This window comes from Crinia signifera, chromosome 11 (assembly GCF_055691185.1).
Source record: "Crinia signifera chromosome 11, ASM5569118v1, whole genome shotgun sequence".
Taxonomy (NCBI): domain Eukaryota; kingdom Metazoa; phylum Chordata; class Amphibia; order Anura; family Myobatrachidae; genus Crinia; species Crinia signifera.
In genome coordinates this window covers 30201576-30218375 of record NC_139227.1, presented here as the reverse complement: position 1 = coordinate 30218375, position 16800 = coordinate 30201576, and the positions used below count along the sequence as shown (strand labels likewise).

The 16800-nt window shown below is 45.2% G+C and overlaps 1 long non-coding RNA gene across 3 annotated transcripts in view; it reads left to right on the top strand.

Moving 5' to 3' along the window:
- Positions 1-652: 652 nt before the first annotated feature.
- The window catches only part of LOC146046158 (uncharacterized), a 38634-nt gene continuing 22486 nt past the window's right edge, over positions 653-16800 (top strand). Inside the window, exons 1-4 of one of the 3 annotated variants that reach the window (XR_014465763.1) lie at positions 653-1017; positions 1278-1410; positions 3240-3307; positions 14899-15106. This is a non-coding gene — a long non-coding RNA (uncharacterized LOC146046158). Of the gene's footprint in view, positions 1411-3239; positions 3308-11753; positions 11826-14898; positions 15107-16800 lie in introns of those variants that run through there. The other 2 variants (XR_014465762.1, XR_014465764.1) reach the window with 2 other exon arrangements.

Below are 16800 nucleotides of genomic sequence, written 5' to 3'. Positions count from 1 at the left end.
GATATAGCAGCCTAGTATGTAGTTGTACTACTAGGTAGGTACACTTAGGCAGTAACACTGCCAGTGGCAACAGTGGACTGAGTAAATAATACTGGCAACCTCTATTCACAGTATTCAGTGCAGGCAGCACCAGTGGACTATATTTAATTCAATTAATTAAGTATTAATAATATAGCAGCCTAGTAGGTAGAGAAAATAAACTACTAGGTAGGTAGGCAGTAGCACTTCCAGTGGTCAAAACAAAAGGTAGTTACACACCACCAGTAGCTTTATGCAGTGCACCAGCAGAATTTATAATAATTAATTTTATTATTAGGTACTGCTTGGCAGGGGCACTCAGTGGCACACGTCAGTGCACCAGCAGCATGGAATTATTTTTTACAGTCCCACGCAGCACAAGTATTATTTTTTAATTACATTAGATATAGCAGCCTAGTATGTACTAGGTAGGTACACTAGGTAGGCAGTAGCACTGCCAGTGGCAACAGTGGACTGAGTAACTAAATAATACTGGCAGATTCAGTGCAGGCAGCACCAGTGGACTATATATATATATATATATATATATATATATATAATGTAATTAATTATTAATATAATATATAATATTATAAGCACAGCACCAGAGGTAGGCCCCAGCACAGAGGAGACAGTAGTACTACAAGTACACAGTTAGACTACACAGCAGCACTGAGAGAGAGCCCCAGCCAATAAAAAAATATTGCGTTCAAGGTCAAGCTCAAGTTTAAGCCCCAGCAGCAGCACCAACACACCCTCTCCCAACCCACTACTAGACTGGAGCCGCTATTTAAAGCCTCACGAAATCCGACGCCGGGAGATGACGTTCTGACCACGCAGACGGACCCGAGTCAGGCGGGAACCTCAGAGTGCTGCTCGGAACCGGGCTCGGAATGATGACGTCCGTGGGGGCTCGGATCTCTGGAATCCGAGTCTGCACATCTCTAGTATCTATGTACTGTGAGCTCACCTCTACTGTTACATGACCTGCTGAGAGCGGTGAGTGTCTGTGGATATTTGGAATTGCTGTTTTTTAAATGTTACTTGCCACTACTACCACCCCAAGAACTCCGCTGGGAGGGGCAACCCACTCCTCCTAGCATTATAAGTAAGCCTGCTCTTCTACTGTTCAGCAGAAGTCTGGTGTAGCCTGCCATCCATTAGAAAGTCATTTTAGGATTGTCTTTCCACCACAACTGGAGAGATTACAGGTTGCAGATGCTGTACATTATCACAGTCTCCCTCCCACCCTCTCTCAGGTACTAGGACACCCGGTGTCTGAAGATCACATCCCGGACATTGCGCTGATCGGGAAGTTTTCGAACACGGCTGAGCTCAGGAAGATGGTTCAGTTGGTGCTGGGCTGTGCCATCAGCTGCGACAAGAAGGAAGGTGGGCAGAGCGCATTTGAAACGAGCGCTGAGTGGTCAAGGGAGGTTCTTGGATTCCGGGAGAGGGAGGACCTTGGATAAAGACAGGCAACAAATCGTGATACAACACTATTTATTTTCTCCTTCAGGGAGCAAGAATTGCAAACACTGGAAACGTTTTACAATGCTGTAGGGATATAAGTATTAAGAAATGTTTTACCACACAATGGAATTCAATCAACAGGGAAACACTTTACGGTACCATAGAGTTTGGGTCAGAACGCATACATTTCAATACAATAGACTTTGCAGGAAGAGAAGGTATTAGCAGAACACGGAGGAAATGTTTTCCTCAACATAGGAAATGTTTTCCTCAACATAGGAAATGTTTTCCAGGAGAAATGTTAACAAACACTATATCCGGTTATAACTTCCGAACACGTTCTCGAATCCTCACAAATATCACTTTACACAATACTACACTCCTCTGCACTAGGGTTACCGGTAACCTGGTTAGACTATCCCTGACACTTTTTCCATATAACTAGGTAATGTCCTGACTGACAGATCCTAGCGACTTGACCTATGCATAGGGGTTTGCGATGGGGCCCGTGGTGGTGCACTTATCCGAGTGGTGAAGTAGCGAGGGACCAATGGTGGGCCTGGTGTCCTTGTAACCGTCCTGGGTCAAAGGGGAAAGGTCTCTCGGGGGTTCCCAAGGGGAATGAAGAAATGTTCAGTCTCCAATATAGTAAGGAGGCCCTTAGGCCCTTATAGTGAACGAGTTTCCTTACTGGGAGAGTGGGGTTAGAGAGGGGGTTAAGGCCGACTGGATGCGGTGAGGGCCTTGGTCTGGCGGGTGTGAGTGGGAGGTTAGCTATAAGGTATCCGGGCCCCAGAGGCGACAGGGCTGCCTCTTTTGGCAGGGAACTGCCCTAGTGAGGGTAGACTGGTGTGGGTGTAACGCTTCAAGTCCTGCAATCAGGATAATGGCTGTATGGAAGTAGATGATGGGGTCTTGGAGGGTTGGAAAGGAATTTTCTTCCTGACGAAGCCTGTTCACAGGGGAAACGCGTTGAAGGTTTAACAGAGGAATCGGACTCCAGACTGTCTTCAAGGTAACACAGTGGGAGTTAAGTCTGCCGGCAGACGTTTTTCGATTCACTGTGGTCAGTGAGTATCTGGATACAAGGTAATTCCTTTCCAACCCTCCAAGACCCCATCATCTACTTCCATACAGCCATTATCCTGATTGCAGGACACAGTTACCCTCATTGCAGGACTCTGGTCTTACCCAAAGTGAGCTACACTCTGGACTGTTCATTACATCAATTGCCCTGACACCAGGCACTGAATCAGGTCCCAGAGGATTTTTATGTTTTATGTTGTATGTATGTTTGTCTAGTATAAGTATACCGGTATTAGGAGACACCCCCCCCCTTTTTTTTTTACTTTGCTATAAGTAAATTTTATCAAATTTCCTTTAAACATTGTGTTTTTGCTCAAGAAAATAAAAACATATTTTTTACTTCACCAGTGAGTGGTTATACATTATTTGTTATTTAGCAGTAGGGATTGCGCATGTATATCCACTTTGTTTATCCCATGTTCCTTTTGCAAAGGTGTTTTTTGTAGTACACCTTAGGATATACTGCAGCAGCCCTCCTATACACTGCAGGTACAGCGCAGTCTTATATTCTTTCTTTAGACTAATACATTGACAGGGTGTCCACATCTGAATCAAGCCTAAAATGGCTACTGCTACTTAATACAGAGGGGTGGCCTTGGTGTTTGGCCTTAGATATTGCTGAGCTGTTACCTGATATTTTGTTATGTGTCCTCCCCTCCCAGAGCACATCCAGCAGATTATGACCCTGGGGGAGTCCGTCCAGCAGGCTGTAATGGAATCCATACAGGAGGTAGGTGTGATCACAGTAGTCCTGCCCCTGATAGGTTGGTGGGGAAGAGAGACCAGGACTACTTGTGGACTGTTGTATTGACTAGTCTAGCTCCATTGACAATAAATACTGTACCACCTTACCACTTTTGTTTTACTCCACGTTTTTGGTATATTTAAAGATCTGTGATTTTGGTGATACTAAAATGCCACCAATACAACATGTTAATGGTGCGTTTTCAAACCCTGCAGCTCCTGAGCAAGGACCCCACTGACACGGGGGCAGCTGGCAGCTACGTTAACTATGACAGTCAGGCAGTGGCGTAGCTATGGTTAGGCAGCCCCAGCCATCGCGGGGGGGGGGAGAGCCGGTGCCACTGGGGCGCAGCAGGGTCACGGCACTCTTATACGGCCTACACACATGCCGATATTAAGGCATTTTCTAAGCGATTTTACTTAGTTTGGCGAAGTCGCTGAAGGGTTAATCAGCCATCTTGTTTCTCTTTGAAGGGTTAATCAGCCATCTTGTTTCTCTGTGTTATAGTCTCTGTTCCTGCTTATCTCAAGAAAGTTATGTTCTGGCTTGTTTCCAGTTCTCGCTTGCTAGCCCGTACTTTGTAACTTTCGTCAGGAATAGTACATTCTGTGATTTCTCATAACTTACGAATGCTACACTCCCCTGTAAGGCGACGTATAAGCCACCCCACCTCTATGCTGTTATTCCCCTACCTCTGCACCAAATATTAACCAATCATGTAATTGAACCAGCACCGTATGTTGTGTATAAATATGTCGTTTTGTCATCATTAAATCAGAGCTAAACCTTGTATCTGTGGTCATCGTTACTGGTCATATCATATAAGGTTACACTCTCACGGAGCTCTAAGGGGTCTTCACACTGAGGTCAAATAAGGTAATTAATAGATAAGGAAATCGATACATCGGCGCATGATCGATTTCCCAACAGAGCTGGGGGCTCGCCGCGGGATTCGAAGTTCATTCCTACACGGTTGTCAGCAGACTCCAAAAGTCTAATCTGAGACCGCTGTGAGGTTACGGACAAACTCGATCCTGAACCTATGACTCTATCCCTGGGGGATATCGGATGTCAGTTCATAGAAGTTAAAATCTTCTATCTTTGTTTTGTGTACACACTGATCTAGGATCAGATACCGTACTTGGTGTACGAAGAGACTACGGGTCTTTATCCAAATAGAACCTCATTTTGAACACCCACTATTTCATTGGCCAAATTTCTTTACTATGTTTAGTTTGAAGTATAAGTTTTTCTTATTTCAATATCCTTGTGTGATTGGTAAGTATACACACTTGTGATATCTGTATTTCTTTGTAAACCGTGCGGTTGGTAAGTTCACGCACAATAACTCTATTGTCTCATTGATTACTGTATGCCAACAGACTTGCGGACTTATGTTCTCCCCTTCGGAGTAACGCAACGTGAGGCTTCATATACAGTTTTCACATTATAACCACTGGACTCTATCCACTGTCACGTAGACAGTCTGTGGTTCCACTAACAAACCATATATAAATAACAATTTATGAGATGTCTAAAGTGAATACATGATTCTATAAGTGTTTGGATAAAGACTAACCCTCACAGTCTGCTGCAACAGGTTTTACCTGCCTCTCTGTGACGGTGCCCCTGATCTAATACACTTTGAATCTTTTCACGCTCTCATATTACATGTCAGATTATGAATGTCCACCGATAGGAAATTGCAATAGTTGCCAAAGTAGTTTAATATTGTGGTATAAGAATCCAGAATATTATCCAATATTGGTATCTGTCAACAAACAAAGGATAAGATTTAAATCCACAATTAAAACATTCTCTAATGGCACTGTGTGTGAGGCAGTCCTCATAGTAGGTTGTCACTTACGCACAGAAATCACCAGTAAATATATTGATCAACTCTATCCTTTCTTCGTGACAGATCTACCAATCAATCTTTTCACCTATCCCATTATTTGCCCAAAATCTATTGAACAAATAAAACAATTACCAGAAAGTAGCCAGATTCTAAACTTCATAGATCTTAGTGAAGATTATAGTCATCAACAACAAATCAAAAAGTGGAAAACATTCACACGGAATCATAATAGAACTGTACATAAACATGGATTCAAAACAAAGTAAAAAGACTGTAACATATCCACCTCCCCTACCTAACGAGACATGCCCACAATTCAGTGATCATTTGTATGAGAAAGAATCAGCTGGTTGTTTTGACATGAGGAAAACTGCAGTTTCCTCTACTCACAACTTCCAGAACAGTAATAAGGGTCCGCCCAATAGACAAAATAGGGGACCCCCACAAAGTAACAGGAGACCTTTAAGGCCTCCACAGAACCAAACCTTTCGTGCACCACCATACACCAGGGATTACAACAACACTGGCGCAGTTCATAAACAGACTACTTGTTTCAACTGTGGCCAGAACACACACTGGGCTAGAGATTGCCCTTTCCCTTCTCGGAAACCACAACAACCTTGCACGCCAAGACCCCAACAAGGGCTTTCCCGACAGGGTCCTACACCACCTCAAGAAAGCGTACTTTTCAGAGTTGACTGGACCGACCCTACCCATTGACGGGGCCCGGAGGAGGGTATCCCATCTTTTGTACAGTTCACTACTCACTGGGAAGATTCTCCCCTCATCACATTATATGTAGATGATGAGGGACTGTCCTTCCTGGTGGACAGTGGGGCCACTACCAGTGTTCTATGTTCCCTTAACTATGATGGTGAACTGCAAAAGACTGTTCCTATTGCACCCATAGTACCTGACATCAATTCACTTATCTCAGCCATCCCTGCAAACGCAGCTTTCTTTAGTGTCATAGACTTAAAAAAATGCGTTTTTCAAGTATTCCTATTGACACAGAGACCCAATTACTCTTTGCTTTTTCATTTAAAGGTAAACAATTAATGTGGTGTCGTTTACCCCAAGGCTATATTGACTCTCCCGTGGTCTATAGCATAGTCCTCCAAGCCACATTGGCTCCATGGCACCCCCCCCATAGTTCTGTCCTGCTACAGTATGCAGATGATCTGCTTCTCTGTAGTGTCACCGAGGAGGCCAGCCGGTTAAATGGAATTTCATTGTTAATGTGGACACAAAGTGTCAAGAGCAAAATTGCAATGGTATAAAACGCATGTCAATTACCTGGGTTTTGTACTCTCTGAGGGAGAAAGGAAAATCAGTCCACAACGCATACAGTCTGTATTGGGCCTGGTCACCCCAACTACCCAGAAGGATATGTTGTCTTTCTTGGGTATGGTAAGTTACTGCAGACAGTGGATTTCTGATTGTTCCTACTATGATAATATCTTGAGACAATGCACACTCAAAGACAAACCCAAGGTTATACAATGGTCAGATGAAATGTATTCTGCATTTAAAAAAATTGAAAGAAATGTTAGTACAGAGTCCCGCGCTTGGTCTCCCGGACTATATGTTATCATTTCACTTGTTTGCAAGGGACACATGTACAACTATGGCGGGTGTACTGACCCAACTTCACGGAGGCAAAATGCGCCCTGTCGCATTTTTTTTTTTTCAAAAGTAATGCCTGTCACTGTGCAAGGAATGCCAGCTTGTCTTCGAGCACTGGCTGCCTGTGCAATGGTTGTTGAGATGTCCACATCACTTACATTAGGACATCCTACTGTGTTACATACCACACATAATGTCCTCTCCATCCTCAAAGGTCTACACACACAACACATGTCTGCCCAAAGACTCAGCGGCTATGAAGTACTCCTACTAGGGAATCCTTCTCTCACTGTAAAATACGCAACAAACTCAGAAGGACCTGTCCCTGTACTAAACGCACTTTTAGGTCTTAAAGGACCTGACGACGAGGCGCCGCCTCAACATGACTGTACTCTGACAATTGACTCAGAAACTTCACCCAGACAAGACATGTCGACTGTGCCTATCCCCGATGCCGACATAATATTTGTTGACGGCTCCTGCAGCCGTCCCAATGACAACACGTACCAGGCAGGATATGCAGTGGTTAAACTTCCAAACACCACCCTTGAAGCAAAGACAGTCCCCTTACAGTCAGCACAAGCTGCAGAACTCATTGCACTCACTCGAGCTTGTCACATTTACAAAAAACAAACCTGTCACAATTTACACAGACTCCAAATACGCTTACGGAGTTGTTCAGGCAACGCCGAGGCTTCACTGGCGCTGATGGGAAAGGCATATCACATGCGCAACTCATCACAGATCTCTTACACGCAATTACATTACCATCTCAAATTGCCATCCTTCATTGTAAAGCACACACTGGAGGAAAGGATGACATCAGCAAAGGCAACGCTCTCGCTGATACCGCTGCTAAACGTGCTGCCACTACAGCAACATATAACCTCACTCTTGCTGTCATCTCGCCTCCTTCGCTAGATGATACATACCTACTGACAGAATTACAGGCTGCTGCCTCTAATTCAGATCTATCAGATTGAACATATCCAATACTGCAGAAGAATCCACGGACTGGATTAATCTGCAAAGAGGGGAAACCATGTATACCCCAAACCAGTGCATCATTGTTCATAGTACATTACCACGGAGTAGGACACCATAGTATAGTAACAACTACTTTACTCCTCTCCAATGATTTCTACATTACTAATGCCAAAGAACTTGTAAAACAGTACATCAGTAGATGTATAGCGTGTCTTAGAAACAACCCAAACAACCCAAATAAAGCAAGACACCAACATCTAGAATACCCAACCACACCATTCACACATCTTCAAATAGATTTTACACATATCAATAATGCAGGAAGCTTATCCCACTAAATCAGAAGATGCAAAAACAGTAGCCCGCATACTCACGCGAGAGATCATTCCGCGCTGAGGATGCCCGCTCCAAATCAATAGCGATAAAGGTTCAGCCTTCACAGCCAAAGTCACAGCAGAACTAGTCAAAGCACTGCAAATAGAATGGAAGTTTCACATTCCATATCACCCACAGAGAATGACTCCACAAAAGACTCTAGGTTACTCCCCCTTTGAAGTACTGATGGGCAGACCTTTCCCCACTCCCTGGGCAAAGAACCCTTTAGTTACCACAGAAGGAGACTTAGAAATAATAAGAGAAGAGTATGTCAGATCCCTAATACAGAAACTTAATGAAGTTGAACAAAATGTTATCTTTAAGAATCCTTCTCATCCACAGATACCCACTCACCCATTTAGGGTTGGAGACAAGGTCGTTGTAAAGATCCTACCCAGAAATAAACATCCAGGAGATTTCACCTACGGTCCAGAAACAGAAGTGGTCGCGGTTACCAGGACGGCTGTCCTCACCGACGAAGGACCAACGTGGATCCATGCATCCAGAGTGAAGAAAATTCCACCTCCACCACACGTCAACACAGAGGTCGACACCGATCCCGAGACTGACACAGACGGGACGAGAGAGGTAATAACGGGGGCCAGTGGCTCTGACCTCCAACCTGGAGAAGACCTGCCGGCTGGAGGTGACGAGGAATCAGGGGTACAACATTCTGAAGCCGAGGACGACGCTACAGGATATGACTCCCCCCACCTTAGCCCTAGTGATTTTACTCGGGCTTGTTCTTTATAATTGTTTTGCTGAAGTTGATATAACCCAAAATGATGGACGCTTTACCTTCTGGTATAATTCTTCTAGCACGACTGTCGCTACTTTTATATTTTCTTATTGTGATATTGTATCTTGTTCAAACAATCAAGGCGGGAATCGAGGAGAACCACCGCTGCCCTGGCTGTGTAACATCCACCACACACCACACGCTGTAAGTCACGTATATATCTGTGTCACTAGTACTTACTGGGGAGATTCTTGCAACTCATGGGGGGCTGTTGGGTGGAACACTAGAGCAGATACCACTGCCTTTGATATCAGCCAAAACTGGGGATATCACCCCGATGTTGGCCTCCAGAAATGGTCCCATGGTCGATCCTTACTAACCCGTATGTCCCTACGAAAAAAGGGCACTTGCAATAGCCAATTTATCATTAACCTAGAAAACCCGGCCCCCGGCGATGCCGGACTATATGTCATGGGTAAATATCAATCAGGAGAAAGCGGGGGCCCAAGGGGAAGATTTCATTTAAAAGACATGTATGATAACCCAGAATACACCGCCCTCAAAACCACTGTAAAACCTAAAACACCATCATCATTCTTTAAACCACATGTCACTACTTTTAATGAAATGTTAGCCATTAACAACCCCACTTACGAAGACACTATAGCCATAGAGACTGGGTTATCTGACGTAAATTATTGGCTAGAATGGATGAAATATAATGCACGTAAAGTTAATCAAACTGATTGTTATGTGTGTGGAAAATCCAGACCCCACTTGGGTACGGTGCCCATACACATACCTTCAGACCAAGATAAATGTTTCTTTAGCCTGTATACTGATACTATTGTAGAAGAAACCAAATGTGAACAATGGAAGAAAGAATATCCCATAATGGTAAAGAATACCAATCCTGGTAGTACCATAATCATTTATCCTGGTAATTATACATGTTATTACTCAAACAGCACTGCACAAAACACTGTAGATCTGAAATTGTTTCCTGATGGGTATTGTGCTGAACGAAGACATATCAGTATACCCACCATGAAAAAATCATTAGGAGACATTTATTTTATTTGTGGAGACATGAGACTCAGGACAAAGCTGGACAATCCTTGGAAAGGAGAGTGTGCCCTGGCAAAGATCATTATGCCCATACACATTCTCCCAGCCGATTTGTCTGAGCCTCCTCCCACAAATAAACCTACCACAAACTCCAGAAACAAAAGAGAAGCTCCAAAGGAAAGCTTCGATCCACACATATACATAGACACTATTGGTGTTCCCCGGGGAGTTCCTAAAGAATTTAAGGCTCGTGATGAGGTCGCTGCCGGCTTCGAGTCCCTGCTTCCCCAGGTAACCATCAATAAAAATGTGAACTGGATAAATTACATATATTATAATCAACAGCGCTTCGTTAATGATACTAGGGACGCTTTGAAAGGTATTGCTGAACAGTTAGAAGCTACATCACAAATGACATTTCAGAATCGCATGGCTTTAGATATGATGCTTGCCGAGAAAGGAGGAACCTGTGTGTACATAGGTAAGGTTAATGGATGCTGTACTTATATCCCAGACAACACAGGTCCTAATGGAAAAACTACCCTAGCTATTAAACATCTAGAAAATTTATCCATCGAACTCAAGAAGAACTCAGGTATCACGGACCCCTGGAGTAGCTGGTTCGGATGGTTAAATGATTGGAAACACGCACTAACACAAATAGGCATATTTATCCTCATTATAATTATTGTACTTATGATAGTAGGATATTGTGTCTTTCCCATATGCAAGAAGATTGGTTCCAAGTACCTGGATAATGTAACACCTGCTATGTACACTGATCTTGCCAAAAGCCCTCCATCACCAGAAGATTATGGTGAATATGTCAAAATTCACCGTACCAAACAAGATGCCATCTACAAGAATCAAATTGTCTAAAAAGGACATTGATTCTAAGAGGGGATTGAAGGGTTAATCAGCCATCTTGTTTCTCTTTGAAGGGTTAATCAGCCATCTTGTTTCTCTGTGTTATAGTCTCTGTTCCTGCTTATCTCAAGAAAGTTATGTTCTGGCTTGTTTCCAGTTCTCGCTTGCTAGCCCGTACTTTGTAACTTTCGTCAGGAATAGTACATTCTGTGATTTCTCATAACTTACGAATGCTACACTCCCCTGTAAGGCGACGTATAAGCCACCCCACCTCTATGCTGTTATTCCCCTACCTCTGCACCAAATATTAACCAATCATGTAATTGAACCAGCACCGTATGTTGTGTATAAATATGTCGTTTTGTCATCATTAAATCAGAGCTAAACCTTGTATCTGTGGTCATCGTTACTGGTCATATCATATAAGGTTACACTCTCACGGAGCTCTAAGGGGTCTTCACACTGAGGTCAAATAAGGTAATTAATAGATAAGGAAATCGATACATCGGCGCATGATCGATTTCCCAACAGTCGCTTAGCAAATGCCCGGTGTATGTGCGGCAGCCGTGCGCGTCCCCGCGCGTCTTTATCGCTGGCCGAGATTGATGGACAGTGCCCATCAATCTCGGCATCGGCAGTGTTCACTGGCGCTGTCTGCTCGCTTAGCACACAGAGCTGACAGCTCGCTCTGTGTGTGGGCTGTCAGCTCTGTGTGCTATGCGATAGCGGCGCAGCACAGCCCGACCTAGCATAGCTAGGTAGCCCTGCACACATCGCTATGTGTGTAGGGCCCATTAAAGCCGTGCAAGCTCTGCTAAGTGATCTGCTGGGAGGAAGCTGGGTATATACTATTGAGCAGCCTGTAGGTGGCGCTGCAGCGCACAGCTGAGCTCCTCGGTTGTCAGGAAGCTCCTCTCTCTGTCTCCAGGACATGGGGCTGCCTGAAAGACGGAGCTATTCTAGGTGACATGCTGATTCTACAGGTTTGTGTCCCTTGTTGTGGGTGCCAGCTGCAGGGGCAGGGACAGGGGGAGAAAAATGTGGGCACCATTAATGTATGCTGGTGGCCCAGTGAGCCACCAGCTCACTGCAGTGGGAAGGGGGAGGATTGGGTATATGGAAACTGGTTGCCCTCAATTGCTTGTGGGGGTTATTTGCTTTAGTATTGGTGTTTGTAAGTATGCTGTATGTGTGTATGTACAGTATGTATACTTTTTGTGTATGCTCTGTGTGTGTGTGTGTGTGTGTGTGTGTGTATATATATATATGTCCTTTGTGTATGCTATCATACCCTCCAACTGTACCGATTTAGCCGGTACAGTACCGGTTTTTAACAGTCTGTACCGGCTAAATCAATGTGTACCGAATGTACCGGTTTTCTTTCGTTTTCAGGTTATCCCAGCTCGCCATGTGCCGGGGGAGGGATATCCTCATACTTATATCTGCACACCGCTCCGTTTCTGAGTACCGTCCCGACTATCCGAGTAGCCGGGTGCTTCCGGCCGCCTGGCGTCACCGGCGCATCACCGGCGCGTCACCCCTGAGCCCTGCCCACTCACCCCGGTGTCATCGGCTCTCTCCGGCCGGCTCCTCCATGACAACAGAGTGTGAGTAGCTGCGGCCACTAGGAGCGGGTGAGGGTCGGGGCACCGGGGCAGGGTGAAGGAGCAGCCTGGGCTGGCACTGTCCAGAAACACTGCTACCCAGCATTCCCCACGGTGCAAATGGCGATGGGACGATTACTTTCTGTTCTCTGACTATGGTAATAGTAGTGTGCCCATGCAAAGTATGTGTGTGTGTGACTAAACTCAGCACATGTACTGCTGCATCTGAACATGTATGTAACTAACAGCACCTGTGTTGTGTATAACATGACACGTGTGTAAAACACAGCATATATGTAAGTGTAGCAAAAACAGTGTGGACTGGTTGGACCCTCATCTACACCCCTCCAGTACTAAGGTGTATTGGTAACGCTCAGCTGGGTACACACTAGCCAATAAAGGACCTTATTCTGGTCTGTAAGCATTGGGCTGATGACATCTCGCTCCCTTCCACTCTTGTTTATATCTGCCAGTGCTCGCATTCGGAAAGGGGATGACACACCCCTTTTACCCATGACCACACCCCCTTTGCATGTGGCCACGCCCCCTTCTGGGGGTGTACCGATTTCTGCCCTTCAAATGTTGGAGGGTATGTGCTATGTGTGTCTATAGCTTGTGTATGTTTATAAATATGCTGTATGTGTGCATGTTGTATGGTATCTGTGGTTGTATGCCATGTGTGTGTGCGTGTATGTCCTTTGTGTCTAAGGTACAGTATGTGTGCTTTTATGTCCTGTGTGTGTATAGTATGTGCGCGTGTATGTCCTGTGTGTCTGTATGGTGTGTGTGCGTGTCTGTATGGCATGTCCTGTGTGTATGTATGGCATGCGAGTGATTACTGTATGTGTGCATGTATGTCCTGTGTGTGTATATGATGTGTGTCTGTATGGTATGTGCGTGTATGTGATGTGTGTCTGTATATATGGTATGTGTGCATGTATGTCCTGTGTGTCTGGTATTTATTAGAAACATTTCTGGGTAACGCAGGACCTCTCGACAATAATATATGTGTATATTGTGTATGGTAATACCAGCAGATGAGCGCCTGGGCCAGTGATGATGCGGGAGCGCATCACTGCTCATTGCTGCCTTGTACACACTGGGTATGTGTATGGGCCTTTACACTCCGTGCTGGCTCTGGTACCCTCCACTAATATATATATATAATTAGTTTGTCACTGTGCCCCTGGTCCTTTTTCAATATACTGTGTGTGTCAGTGTGCCCCTGGTCCCTGGATGCCTGCGTTCAGTATAGCGACGCTAGCATCCCTAATGCCTTTAGAAGACCGGCCGCTGAACTTCAGATGAGTCAGGATGCCAGTAATACTGACAGCTAAAATCCCGATCGGTGAGTATGAAGGAAAGAGCGGAGCGAGACAGAGAAACGCTGTGGAGAGAGTGGAGGTGTGAGGGAGAGAGAAATAGAGAGACATTGGGCAGTATTCAATGAGGCTGATTCGCCATGTTTTATGGCGATTTTGTGCTATTTTCGTGCTGCACTGCGATTTTTGGACTAAAACGGTGAATCACCCTATTTAATGACCAGATGGCGAATACATTTCAAGGTTTTTATCGCCATGATTCACCGAGTAGCAATCGCTATCTTTTTATGGTGAAGTGAAATGGGAACTTTTAAAATAAAGTGTTTTGTTTTTTTACATTTGGTGTCAAAAAATTAGGAATTTCATTCTGAGGAGGGGCATGCTATTTTTATTCATGTGCTGTAAGCACATGAATATATATTTAATAAAAAAAATATATATATATATACCGTATATATATATATATATATATATATATATATATATATATATATATTTTTTACACAGAGCAGCCAGCAGGGGGCCGGGAGCCGAGCCGCTCATTAGATATTCATATATTCACTGCACCCGATCATTACATATGCACGATCGGGTGTAGTGAATACCCGGTCCCCTGTTGGCTATCCCGGGGGGCAGCCTGTGCTGCCTGGCCCCCGGGGAGCCCACCTCCCCCCCACAAACGTTCTGGGGCAGGCAGGGAGACTTCCATCTCCCTGCCTGCCGCCATCCTCAGGCTCCCTGCGGCATCGCCGCAGGAGTTAAAATTCTCCGGTCAGGGGCAGTGAGCCCCTGACTCGTTGAATACTGGAGCCGGCGAGGCTCCGGAACGCGGCGGGCAGTGGCGAATGTGCAGTGAATCCTAAACAGGATTCGCTGCACATCGTCAAAATTCTCATTGAATACTGCCCAGTGACGGAAAGAAAAAGAAAGTGTCAGAGAGAGAGAGAGAGAGAGTATCAGAATGAGGGAGAAGGGGTTGAGGGAAAGAGACAATGGGGGAGGGGACCCTTTATATATTTTGCAATGGGACCCACAAGGTTCTAGTTATGCTCCTGTGCCCCAATTGTTTGCCCTGAGTTGCTGGCAGCAGCACCAGAGCACCTATGATCATCCTTTCTCACCTCCCACAGCAGCTGCGTGTCTCCTGGGCAGCAGAACTTGCTGCTGCAGTGCAGACTCCACCCTTCCTGTCCTAGAGACCAACCAAGCTATCACACACGCAGAGCCCAGGAGGAGCGGCCATCACAGAGCACCCGCCATGACCTTCAAGATAACGGTTATGACCCACTGCCATCCCTGCTCTTCAGTGTCCTCTCCTGGCTGCAGTTCTAGCATCTGGTAAAATGTGTTTTGCTTGGTTTCGGGTCAGGAGATGGGGTAACTGGTACTCATTTAGGGCACCCTCATATGTTTGTGTGCCAGGATGGTGCTCCCTTCCCGGAGGCTGTCCCGGTTCCTGCTGCTGGCCGTGCATGGGGTAGAGAGGTGGTGTCAATGGTGCCTGCAGCAGCACTGGAAATAACTTTCAATATGGCAGCTTAAAGTGCAATGTATGTACACTTCTAAACCTAGTAGCTGCTATACCCCTTCCCTAGTTTCTGCACTGCCTGCCCCTATCCTCCTTCTTGCCCCTGCTCCAGCTGATATTTAACCATACCCCTCCCTACCCCCAGTACTGCCTATCCCTAATCCACCTTGGCCTCTCCCTAACCCGTTCCAGCATACTTACGGCCAGGGCTATTTTTGTGCAGGCTCTAGCAGGAACTGTGGCCCTTATTCTAGTTCACTCTTTCTGACAAAATATTTCTTAGATGGACAAAACCATGTGCACTGCAGGTGAGGCAGGTGTTACTTGTGCAGAGATAATTAGATTTGGGTGGGGTTTTACACCTGCCTCACCTGCAGTGCAAATGATTTTGTCCATCTAAGAAATATTTTGTCAGAAAGAGTGAACTAGAATAAGGGCCACAGTTCCTGCTGGAGCCTGCACAAAAATAGCCCTGCTTAAGGCTAATTGTTGGCTGGTGTTGGCATCCTGATGTGTTTAAATGTTCCAGTTTCAGTGTTCTAATGGCAGTTGGGATGCCAGTGTTGATATACTGAACACCAGCAACCAGATTGCCTGGAAGCTGACCTCATTCAATATATATCGGGTTTCACCATGTGTGCATAATGTGGAATGGACATTGCGATGTGTGGTATATTCTGTAATGGGCATTACGGTGTGTGGCATAATGTGTAATTGACTTTAAGGTGTGTGGTATAATGTGCAATGGGCATTACGTTGTGGCATAATGTGGCATAACTTTGTGTGGCATAATGTGTATTATGGACATTACAATATGTGGCATAATGTGTAATGGGCTTTATGGTAAGGGGAATAATGTGTAAGGGTCATTATGGTGTGTGGTATAATATGTAATAGACATTACAGTGTGTGGCATATTGTCTAATAAGCATTGCCACACACCCTTTTTGGAATGCTATAGGTTCCAAAAAAATGGGAGGGGGGCGCCAGATTTATTTTGGCTGGGGGGAGCAAAATTTCTAGTTACGCCACTGCAGTCAGGTGAGTGAACAGTCTGACATCGGTCTTACTCGCAGCTTACACACCAGATCTTTTTTCATGCTCGCTGAGCAGTGCTACTTATCCGGATCAGAGACTGCTATCCTCGCCCTTTCCGTGTTGTCTGAGCTGCCAAATGGTTTTGTGACTCGTATTATATTCTCCATGGCATCTAGTGGAACAGTGCAGAAGAGGATGGTATCTATCGGAGATGGGAATCATTGTTTAAGCAGCATACCCTATTAGACCTTATTGTTGTCGGTGTGTGCGTGGAAACCCCATCTAAGGATGGGTGAAGGTTTAGGCCTAATTTTCTCTAACTTTAAATCTACTCTGTAAGTGATCGCCACACTTCTTTCCTCCTCTTCTGTCTCTTGCGCTCTTAGTCGCACACTCCGTCTCCTCCGCCTGTTGCGCGCGTCCTTGTTCGTTCCCTCCACCTGTTGCGCGCTCCCTCCTTCCCATG